Below are 12327 nucleotides of genomic sequence, written 5' to 3'. Positions count from 1 at the left end.
TGTATTGATTAAATTCTCCCGAAGAGAACTTGACTGAATCGGGAATTGATTTTTAAATTATTTTTCCGCTGCCTAATTTGAATGAAACTTGACACTGCACACCGCAGGCGAATGGCGAGTAAGGTGGGCTGAAATTTTTTGCGCCATCATGTACCGTTTTGGCTGTATTTCGGGAACATACATACATACAAGATATATATATATATATATATATATATATATATATATATACATACATATATCTAACATACACTTGCTCCATTCTATATGGATTATTATTATCATACTGTTGGTTAATAAAGAAGTCCTGAACACTTTTGCTAGTTTTCCCTGCTGAGAAATAAACAGTTTACAGAGAGGGGACTCCATAAAATCATCTTTTTCCCATAGCAATCAAATTCCTGGAACTTGTCTTCAAGGCAAAAAAAACCCCCCAAAAAACCCATGGCCTCATGTTTAACGTGCTATGGCCGACTAATAAGGGCTATTTGTAGTTATTATGACTTTGCACTTTCACATTTTGAACAAATTATTAACACACACACACACACACACACACACACACACACACACACACACACACACACACACACACACACACACACACACACACACACACACACACACACACACACACTGATTAGTGGTAAAGGACTGTACCATATGTGGATTGATTAAATCCTGAGGGGATGAGTGCAGAAGAAGTGCACTTCAAACTGACTGTTGTGGGTTCGATTACTGAGTCGACTACAAACTGTCAGAGTGGTGCTTTGGATGTTGCAGTCGAGTCTTCTTCTTCTTGTGTATGGCAGTTTGGCTGCCAAGTAGCTATCATTTTGTTGGGGCACTGCTGTGCCGCTGATGCTGTGCCCAAATACCACACTGGTACTCATTTCACCAACCTCAGAAGGATGACAGGCTGAGTGAACCCCGCCTGATATTAATTCAACGTCCACCAGGGCTCGAACACAGGACCCTAGATCCCAAGCCAGTCACCCTGACCACTGAACCAACACCAGGCTTTTGCAGTTTAGTTATTTCACCACAATGTCCCCCATCCCTCAGATGGACATAAGGTCGGATGTCCCTTCTACTAGCATGAGTTTGTGACGTCAAAGATCTCATGGTGTCTTGTGAGAAACAGTTGAAATGGAACAAACAACAAATTTCTCCCCAAATTGTCTTCAGTCGAAGGTCAGCCATTGCCCCAGCTGGTTCGTTCATAGACTTGGGCCAAAACACGTTACCTGGTGGATGCCCCAAAGTGAGATTGGTGGAGACATGAACAGTCACTGTAAGAGATAGTGAGGGTGAGATTGGTGGTCACGTGAACTGTTTGGTGACCCCTTTATGGAGTGACTTTCATGACCCCGCGTGCATGAGATTTTTGTTTGAAGACAGCAGGAGACACATTTGGTGGGGTTAATATAATATCCGGAGAGGATATTATTTTGTCCAGTGGAGCCAGATCATGAACTTGTACTTTCAAAAGAGGATCCATCTTGTTATGTCCAGAGGACAAAAATTGCACCGGAATGACGGATGGCTCCAAGGAACGATCACATGTTTTATTTCCACAAAGTCTCGTCGTCATAAACCCTATACAGTACAGATTGTCACCTGTCAACGATTTGGTACATTACATACCTCCCTCCCCTAAGTTGAGTCAAAATCCTTCTAGTGTTCCGTGTTTGGATCTTCGACCTGAACGTCATGCAGATGTGACATCCACTGAGAGTGTGACATTTGCTGTGGGCATCACCATCCATGTTGGCTGTACATCAACAACATGCTCTATCCAACCTGAGTCTGCACTATCAGATTCTGATTCACGAGGAGCATCTGCATGATGTTCTTATCAAGATTACGTCATGTAATACGAGAAGGGTACTTGTTAGAGCACATACCTCCTCCACGCAATGTCTGATCCACACGAACATATCGGGCCCAATACATTTTTGAAATATCATGCGATATATAGTTTTTGGTCCGATCTCTCAATGCTGAAGAATCACTTAAAAATTAAATAACTGTTGTATCTGGATTCGGATCTCCACCAAAATCGAATCAATTCGTCCTTGTCACAAACCCAAGCTCTCCACCAAATTTCATCCGAATCTGTCCACAACTGTTTGAGATATCCTGCTCACAAACAAACAAACAAGCAGTCATAGACTGGTACTTACGAAATCGTCAACTTGACCTCTGACCTTGTCGAATAAAAGCTGTCTCGAGAGAAAGTAGCGACGCAAACCAGAATTTTCTACGATGATTCTGTACCAAACCATCAAAAATCGTAACGTCGACCGAAGCAAAAATCTCCATTTCTCCACGCAATTATTTAATATTATTTTATCACAATCACAAAACCGTAATATTCGGCCATCCACCAACAATCTTTACATAATCTGACGGCTTACCGAGACAGGCATGCGACGACAACCTTTATTGGGATAAAAAAAATGACTTTTAAACACCATCTTTATCGAAAACATCGTCAGCGCGCACACGGAAAACCTTTACGTGATCAACGACGCCTCTGCTCGAGCGCGCTGCACCACGTGACGAGCCGTGACGCAGCAAGTGAAATATTTTTTATGCAATCTTAAAACGTCTCCAAAACATCCGATTTTTACCAGAATTTTGACAAACGAGTTTTAAGCGTCCTAAGCGATCGCCAAAACCGAAGACAAAATTAAAATCGAAGTTAAAACGAACTCGTAACGTCGATCGAAGCAAAAATACTCCATTTCTCCACATGAATTTATGGAATTATGTTTGACTTCACTGTGACCTTGACCTTTGGCCGATTTTGACCAAAATCTAATCAGCGCCAGCCAGCACCGTCCTGAATCACCTGGTGCAATTTGACATTGGTACCTTCTTCCGTTGTCGAGTTATCGTGCCCACAAACAAACACACACACAAACACACAAACAAGCAGTCATAGACTGGTACTTACGAAATTGTCAACTTGACCTCTGACCTTGTCTAATAAAAGCTGTCTCTGGAGAAGGTGGCGACGCAAACAAGAAGTTTCTACGATGATTCTGGACCAAACCTCTCATAAAACATCCGATTTTTACCAGAATTTCGACAACCGAATGTTAAGCATAGTTAACTGTTACCAAAATTGAAGACAGCATTGAAATTGACTTTAAAACGAGCGCATAATGCCGTGTGTTACAATCCCTATCATTAGCATAATCTTCAGTTTAGCCTCAGATACTACACCCGACATAAATCTCTTAAAACATCCGATTTTTACCAGAATTTCAACAACCGAGTATGGAGCATACTTAGCCATTACCAAAAGTGAAAACAGGATTGAAATTGACTTTAAAACGAGCGCGTAATGCCATGTGTTACAATCCCCCTCATTAGCATAATCTTCAGTTCAGCCTCAGACACCACACCCGACATAAATCTCATAAAACATCCGATTTTTACCAGAATTTCAACAATCGAGTGTTAAGCATACTTAACTGTTACCAAAAGTGAAAACAGAATTGTGATCCAAGTTAAAACGAACTCGTAACGTCGACCGAAGCAAAAAGCTCCATTTCTCCACGCAATTATTTAATATTATTTTATCAAAGTCATAAAACCGTAATATTCAGGCATCCACCAACAATCTTGACATAATCCGACGGCTTAGAGAGTCAGGCACTCGACAATAACCTTTATTGGGATAAAAAACGATTTTTAAACACGATCTTTATCGAAAACACCGTCAGCGCGCACACGCAAAATCTTTACGTGACTCAACGCCACGTCTGCTCCAGCGTGCTGCACCACGTGACGAGCTGTGACGCGGCGAGTGAAATATTTTTTATACAATCTTAAAACGTCTCCAAAACATCCGATTTTTACCAGAATTTTGACAACCGAGTGTTAATTGTCCTAAGCGATCGCAAAAACCGAAGACAAAATTAAAATCGAAGTTAAAACGAACTCGTAACGTCGACCGAAGCAAAAATACTCCATTTCTCCACATGAATTTACAGAATTATGTTTAACCCCACTGTGACCTTGACGTTTGACTGATTTTGACCAAAATCTAATCAGCGCTAGCCATCGCCCTCCTGAATCACGTGTTGTAATTTGACATTGGTTGCTTCTTCCGTTCTGAAGTTATCATGCCTACAAACAAACACACACACAAATAAACAAACACACAAACAGAGGACGGAAGTCATCAATATACTTCCGAAATCTAACAAGCAGTCAGACTGGTACTGACGAAATCGTCAACTTGACCTCTCATCTTGCTTAATAAAAGCTGTCTCTCGAGAAGGTAGCGACGCAAACCAGAAGTTTCTACGATGATTCTGTCCCAAACCATCAAAAATCGAATGTTTGACCTCACTGTGACCTTGACCTTTGACCGATTTTGACCAAAATCTAATCAGCACGAGCCATCACCCTCCTGAATAATGTGGTGCAATTTGACATTGGTAGCTTCTTCCGTTCTCGAGTTATTGTGCTTACAAACACACACACACACACACACACACACACACACACACACACACACACACACACACACACACACACACACACACGACGGAAGTCATCAATATACTAAAGAAATCTTTAGATTTCAGAAGTAACAAGCAGTCATAGACTGGTACTTACGAAATCGTCAACTTGACCTCTGACCTTGTCTAATAAAAGCTGTCTCTCGAGAAGGTAGCGACGCAAAGCAGAATTTTCTCCGATGATTCTGTACCAAACCATCAAAAATCCAATGTTTGACCTCACTGTGACCTTGACCTTTGACCGATTTTGACGAAAATCTAATCAGCACTGGCCATCACCCTCCTGAATCACGAGGTGTAATTTGACATTGGTAGCTTCTCCCGTTCTCGAGTTATCGTGCCTACAAACAAACACACACACAAACAAACAAACCGATGACGGAAGTCATCAATAGACTTTCGAAATCTTTAGATTTCGAAAGTAACAAGCAGTCATAGACTGGTACTTACGAAATCGTCAACTTGACCTCTGACCTTGTCTAATAAAAGCTGTCTCTGGAGAAGGTGGCGACGCAAACAAGAAGTTTCTACGATGATTCTGGACCAAATCTCTCATAAAACATCCGATTTTTACCAGAATTTCGACAACCGAGTGTTAAGCATAGTTAACTGTTACCAAAATTGAAGACAGCATTGAAATTGACTTTAAAACGAGCGCATAATGCCGTGTGTTACAATCCCTATCATTAGCATAATCTTCAGTTTAGCCTCAGATACTACACCCGACATAAATCTCTTAAAACATCCGATTTTTACCAGAATTTCGACAACCGAGTATGGAGCATACTTAGCCACTACCAAAAGTGAAAACAGGATTGAAATTGACTTTAAAACGAGCGCGTAATGCCATGTGTTACAACCCCCCTCATTAGCATAATCTTCAGTTCAGCCTCAGACACGACACCCGACATAAATCTCATAAAACATCCGATTTTTACCAGAATTTCGACAATCGAGTGTTAAGCATACTTAACTGTTACCAAAAGTGAAAACAGAATTGTGATCCAAGTTAAAACGAACTCGTAACGTCGACCAAAGCAAAAAGCTCCATTTCTCCACGCAATTATTTAATATTATTTTATCAAAGTCATAAAACCGTAATATTCGGCCATCCACCAACAATCTTGACATAATTCGACGGCTTAGAGAGTCAGGCACTCGACAATAACCTTTATTGGGATAAAAAACGATTTTTAAACACGATCTTTATCGAAAACACCGTCAGCGCGCACACGCAAAACCTTTACGTGACTCAACGCCGCGTCTGCTCCAGCGTGCTGCACCACGTGACGAGCCGTGACGCGGCGAGTGAAATATTTTTTATACAATCTTAAAACGTCTCCAAAACATCCGATTTTTACCAGAATTTTGACAACCGAGTGTTAATTGTCCTAAGCGATCGCAAAAACCGAAGACAAAATTAAAATCGAAGTTAAAACGAACTCGTAACGTCGACCGAAGCAAAAATACTCCATTTCTCCACATGAATTTACAGAATTATGTTTAACCCCACTGTGACCTTGACGTTTGACTGATTTTGACCAAAATCTAATCAGCGCTAGCCATCTCCCTCCTGAATCACGTGTTGTAATTTGACATTGGTAGCTTCTTCCGTTCTCAAGTTATCATGCCTACAAACAAACACACACACAAATAAACAAACACACAAACAGAGGACGGAAGTCATCAATATACTTACGAAATCTAACAAGCAGTCAGACTGGTACTGACGAAATCGTCAACTTGACCTCTCACCTTGCTTAATAAAAGCTGTCTCTCGAGAAGGTTGCGACGCAAACCAGAAGTTTCTATGATGATTCTGTACCAAACCATCAAAAATCGAATGTTTGACCTCACTGTGACCTTGACCTTTGACCGATTTTGACCAAAATCTAATCAGCACGAGCCATCACCCTCCTGAATCACGTGGTGTAATTTTTTGTTTTTTTGTATGCCTTGTCAAGGCTCGTCTGAGAGCTAACACACAACGCACATCAAAGGGGGGCATGAGACAGGAGGGGAGGGAGTGGGAAAGACAAAATAGTGGGGAACAGAGACATTTGGAGATCTGTGGAAGGGAGAGGGATGGGACAGGGAACATGGGGAATAGAAGATGGACATTGCAGGGACTTTCAGGAAGGAAAGCAGGGAATTTGAAGGAGGTGGACTTGGGTGGATTATCGGGGGTAGAAAAGATCGAGGATTTGGATGGGGGATGATAAGAGGTGGTGGTGAACAGCTGTATTGAAGGCCTGGAGGGAAGAATGGGATTGAAAAGAGTGAGGGAGTTTATTCCAAAGGCGGGAAAAAAAGAGGAATGAAAGAGTGAAGGTGAGCAGTGATTTGTGATTTGGGTAGTTTTACCAGAAGGGGGTTGTTGACTGACCTTGAGCGCCCTGTGTAAATGTGGTGGGGACAAATCACAGAGAGAGCAGGGGGGGAGAGGCTGGAGAGGAGACGGTAGAAGACAGAAAGACCACCGACCAACCTGCGGTGATTGAGTGAGAGGCCCAAAGACTCAGCCTCATTGCGGGAGATGCCAATGATCCGAAATGCCTTGGTTTCTATAGCGTGAAGCCGAGAAAGGTGGGAGGCAGGAGCACAAGCCCAGAGGGGAGAGCAGTACTCCATCAGGCTACGGACAAAAGCTTTGTAAGTGTTCAGGAGCTCAGGTGGGCCGAGGAAGGACCTTGCATGGTGGAGGATTCCCAGTCGGCGACTGGCTTTGGAGGCGAGGTTTGAAATGTGGCTTTCCCAGGAAAGGTCATGGCAGACAGTGAGACCCAGAAGCTTGAAAGAAAGGACTTCTCCATAGGATTGGTGAGAAAGTGGATGGGGGGGGGGGGGGTTCTAAACGGTCCTTTCGAAGAGACAGAGTGAGAGTGTGAGATTTGTCCGGATTGAAAGACATGTTCCACGTGTTGGACCAGTTTGTGATTTTATCCAGATCAGCAGTGAGCGAAGAAGCTGCTGCTTGCCGGTCTGAGGGATGACCGATGGTACGGCAGAGGGTGGAGTCATCAGCAAAGAGATATAGAGGATTTTCCAGAGAGTAGGAGAGATCATTGATGAAAACCAGAAAAAGAACAGGGCCCAGAACGCCACCTTGAGGAACTCCAGCCTGGACAGGAAGGGGGGATGAAAGAACTCCATTTAGGGCCACACCTTGACTGTGACAGGAGAGGAAGTCTGCGAGCCATGAGTGGAGATGGCCTTGGATACCATAGGAAGAGAGTTTGGTGAGTAGGGCAGGGTGCCAGACTGTGTCAAAAGCACATGATATATTCAGGGATATGGCTCGGATTTCCTGTCTGGCATTGAGGGCTTCCATCCAATGTTGGGAGAGCAGAAGCAGCATATCCAGGGTTGAGTGACCTGGTCTGAAACCAAATTGGTGATCAGAAATCAAGCCATTGGAGAAGAAGAAGGATTTGATGTCTGAAGCGATGATGGATTCCATAACCTTGCTGATGATTGGGAGAAGGCTGATTGGTCTGTAGTTGCAGGGATCTGTTTTTGAACCTTTTTTGTGCAGGGCAGTGATGTTTGCTGATTTCCAAGCAGATGGCAGATGGCCTTGAGCAAATGAGAGGGTGAATCGAACAGACAGAAGGTGAGCAAGAGCAGAAGAGTAGGCTTTGAGGACACGTGGGCTGATGCCGTCTGGACCGGTTGCAGAATCTGAGTCGAGGTTTGACAGCAAGCTCTCCACCTTGTCAGGAGAAAAGGACACAGAGTCCAGGGACAGTTGGGTGCGACTGGGTAAGGTGGGTAGAGAAAGTGATGGGTTTTGGACACAAGATTTAGCTGCAAACACCGATTTTAGGCATTCAGCTTTTTCACATGCGGTATCAGCAGTGCTGCCATTTGAGGTAAGGGAGGGGATGGAGGGGGAACATACACCAGAAACAGATTTGATGAGACGCCACCAGGATTTTGAGGGGGGAGAGAGGTTTGAGAGTTCAGACTTGAGATGACAAAGATGTTTTCTGGCTCTCCTGAGGGTAGATACAGACTTGTTCCGAGCTTTATGGAAGGAACTGAGATTGCCCTCAGTTGGGTTTGCTTTCCATGAGGAAAAGGCAAGTTGTTTCAGGACAACTTCCTCGCCACAAGCTTCAGTAAACCAAGGGCGGGAGGAAGGGTAGGACAACTGAAGATGAGAGGGGATAAATCTGTGCATGAGGGAGAGCAAGTTTCTTTGAAAGAATTCCCAGGAAGAGTTGATGTTGGAGAAAGTAGAGATAGGAGACCAGTCTATAAGTTTGAGGGCTGCTTGGAGACCCTGCCAGTCGGCTTGAGTGAAATGCCAGACTCGACGGCGGTGAGGTGGTTCTCTGATAATAGTCAGAGATGTCCACTTTGAAAAGGACGTGGTCAGAAGAACCGATTGGAGCAGAGGAAGAGCAGCAGATATTGTCAAGGAAATTTGTCAAAATCAGATCCAGAAGAGATGGAGTACCATTGTTTGAGATCCGGGTAGGGAAGTTGACCGATTGAGTCAGTCCCAATGAGTCGCAGAAAGCTTTTGCTGAGGTGCCATGACAGGTGAGAGAGGTACCCACACCTAGCCAACTGCCATGATGACAACTGAAGTCGCCACATATGAGGAAGAGAGAGTTTGGATGAGAAGATAGAAGTTGGTCCATGTTTTCAGATAGTGAGGTGTAGATGGAGTCATCACTGTTAGGTGGACGGTACAGTACACATATAAACATGAGGTGGGAGTTGAGGGGAAGCCGTAGCCAGAGGTATTCCTGGAGGTGTGGGGGAGTGAAGGTAGTGCATGGAGAGTGAGGAATAGAGTCTATGATGAAGAGAGCAACTCCTCCACCAGAACGAGGCTCAGGTCTGTCATACCGTAAGAGGGAGTAGTCAGGGAGAGATACTTGGGAGTCAGACACGTCTTGGGAGGGGAAAGTTTCTGTTAGGCAGATAATGTCTGGTTTGTCAGTGGCAACCTGTATGGAAAGATCTGAAAGGTTTGAGCGAAGGCCCTGGATATTTGAGGTCGAAACTTTTAATGAAGAGGTAAGGAAGGAGGCTGTGGGTGCAGGGGGTGGGGGAAGGGTAGGACAACAGACGAGGAGGGGAGGTAAGGAGTGTTGTTGAAAGAGTGTGGGTGATTGTAGAATATCTCGGGGAGAAGGCCGAATGAGGAGGAGAAAAGGCTCTGTGGTGCTGGGGGAGAGGAGGGACAAGAGAGGGGGAAGAAGGCAGTTGAGGATTTGAGGAGGTGGAGTGAAGAGATTGAGGTGATATGGCAGTGGAAGGAGGCAGCTTTGTGGATGGGAGGGGGGGCAACTTTGGGAAGGATGAGTGAGGGGATGAATGGTGGGAGACAGGTGAGGGGGGAGTTTTTGCGAGAGGGGGGAGGGAGGCTTGGAGGGAGAAGAGTGGGATGGTTGCTTTGAGAGTGAGGGGTGAGGGAAGTGAGTTGGCACTGAAGTTGTAAAAAAAGAATGGTTGATGGAAAGAGAACATTCATTGCAAACTGGGGTTTTAAAAAGTTTTAGGTCAGTTTTGCGATGAAACACATTTCTTGATGGATGCAATAAAGGCGAATTCAAAGAATGGAGAGAAGAAACGCTGTAACAGTTGGATTTTTTAGGCAAGGTATGAAGGAAAGGTCGAATTGAGAGCAGTCTGTTTAAATAACAGAAGAGTCGTGCATTATGATACAGCAAGGAGAACCACACGTGTGAAAGAGGAAGATGAAGCATTATAAGAGATCGTTTTTATTATTATTATTAATGTTTGAGAGAGTTTTCAACAGATTAGGTCATGGAAGTGTTGTAGAAAAAAAATCGAGGAAGAAGAGGAAGAAAAAGAGGAGATGAAGAAGAAGAAGAATCGGAGAAAGGTAGCGTTTTTTTTTTAAGATAAGAAATGGAGTGATTAGTTGGGATGGGGAACGTTAAGAAAGTGGGAAAGATAGAAATTAAAGATAATGGGGAGAAAAAACAAATAAACACGATCGTACACCGAGGGGAACAAAAGGTAGGCCTCAAGCCTCAAACATAGGCCTCAAGCACCCAGTAAGAACAAGTTCGACGAAATCTCACAAAATAGCACGATTTTTGAAACAAAACCGAACTAGGAACACACAGTAACATGGAGGTGAGAAAATAAACAGTTAAAACAGGACAGATAACGATCGGAAACTTAACTTTGAGATCGTCAGCAGGGAGCCCTCAAGGAGACCAGCCAATGCTCCAAACCCAGAACTGCAATTTACATTAGAAGGTATAGCTTCTTCCTTTCACGAGTTATCGTGCCTTCAAACAAACACACAAACAGAGGACGGAAGTCATCTATATTCTTACGAAATCGTTAGATTTCGTAAGTAACAAACAAGCAGTCATAGACTGGTACTTATGAAATTGTCAACTTGACCTATGACCTTGTTTAAAAAAAAGCCGTCTCTCGAGAAGGTAGCGACGCAAACCAGAAGTTTATACGATGATTCTGTACCAAACCATCAAAAATCGAATGTGTGACCTCACTGTGACCTTGACCTTTGACCGATTTTGACCAAAATCTAATCAGCACTAGCCATCACCCTCCTGAATCACGTGGTGTAATTTGACATTGGTAGCTTCTTCCGTTCTCAAGTTATCGTGCCTACAAACAAACACACACAGAAACAAACAAACACACAAACAGATGACGGAAGTCATCAATATACTTACGAAATCTTTATATTAGATTTCGTAAGTAATAAACAAGAAAAAGATGTTGTGCAGAGCACGATACTTGGAAAATCCACCCCCCTCTCCAAAGCTTGCCATGGATACATCAAATTGTCCATTCCATTAAGATTAATATTGACAATCTGAATCAAAGAAAGCTCAGGTCAATCGGATAAAAATTGATTATTTTTCAGATGAAATTTGATGATTTTAGAAGTTTGACCTTTGACCCTTTGACCTCAAAAATAGTTGCTTTACCAATGCAGTCATAGACTATGCAAATCCTGTTCAACTTTCAAGTTAATAGGATGTATATTGATGATTTTAGAAGTTTGACCTTGAGTTGACATTTGACCTCAAAAATAGTTGGTTTCCTAATTCAATACGCTTCTTAAGCCGCTGTCACACCTTGACGATTTAGCCAGCGTATGCCGATTTATGAAAAATTTGTCTAAAACGCTGGCATACGTCGAATACGTTATGGGTACATTTTGTATATGTTAAGAGCACGCTGAAAAACACTGCCATACGTCGTAGTACGCTGGCTTTAAACGTTGTACTTTTGGGTTGTCCTCAAATTTTTGCATGCTAGAAATTTTACGACGTATGCCACCATATGACTCACACGTTCCGCTACGCTGGCATAAGTTGTAGGCACGTTATGCGATCGTTGATACACGTCGACACACGTTAATTGTAAGTTACTCGTAAGTCGAAACACGTCGAGGTAATGTTTAGCGTACCCGAAACTTATTTCTAACCTATGAGTAATGTTTTGTAAGCACGCTACACGAACGTTGTTCACACTTCGCAACACGTTACTTGAAAGTTCCTCATACATCGAAACACGTCAGAGTAATGTTTAGGGTACCCGTGACTTATTTATAACCTATGAGTAACGTGCTTGGGAATTATATGTAAAGCATGTCCGACGCACAAATATGTATGTAGACGTATTTGACGTCTTCAGGACGACCACAGAACTTATTGAACACGTTTCTAACTTACAGATACCGAATGGCGTATTGGCAGCGATTAGGGGAATTGGTATATAAAAAGGAGTTTCGCAGAAGGAACCCGTCTTTTTTTTTAGA

The sequence above is a fragment of the Eptatretus burgeri genome, chromosome 11 (assembly GCF_056783735.1).
Source record: "Eptatretus burgeri isolate ZD-2024b chromosome 11, Ebu_testis_v1, whole genome shotgun sequence".
NCBI classification, from domain to species: Eukaryota; Metazoa; Chordata; class Myxini; order Myxiniformes; family Myxinidae; genus Eptatretus; species Eptatretus burgeri.
Note: the sequence above shows the minus strand (reverse complement) of the source record.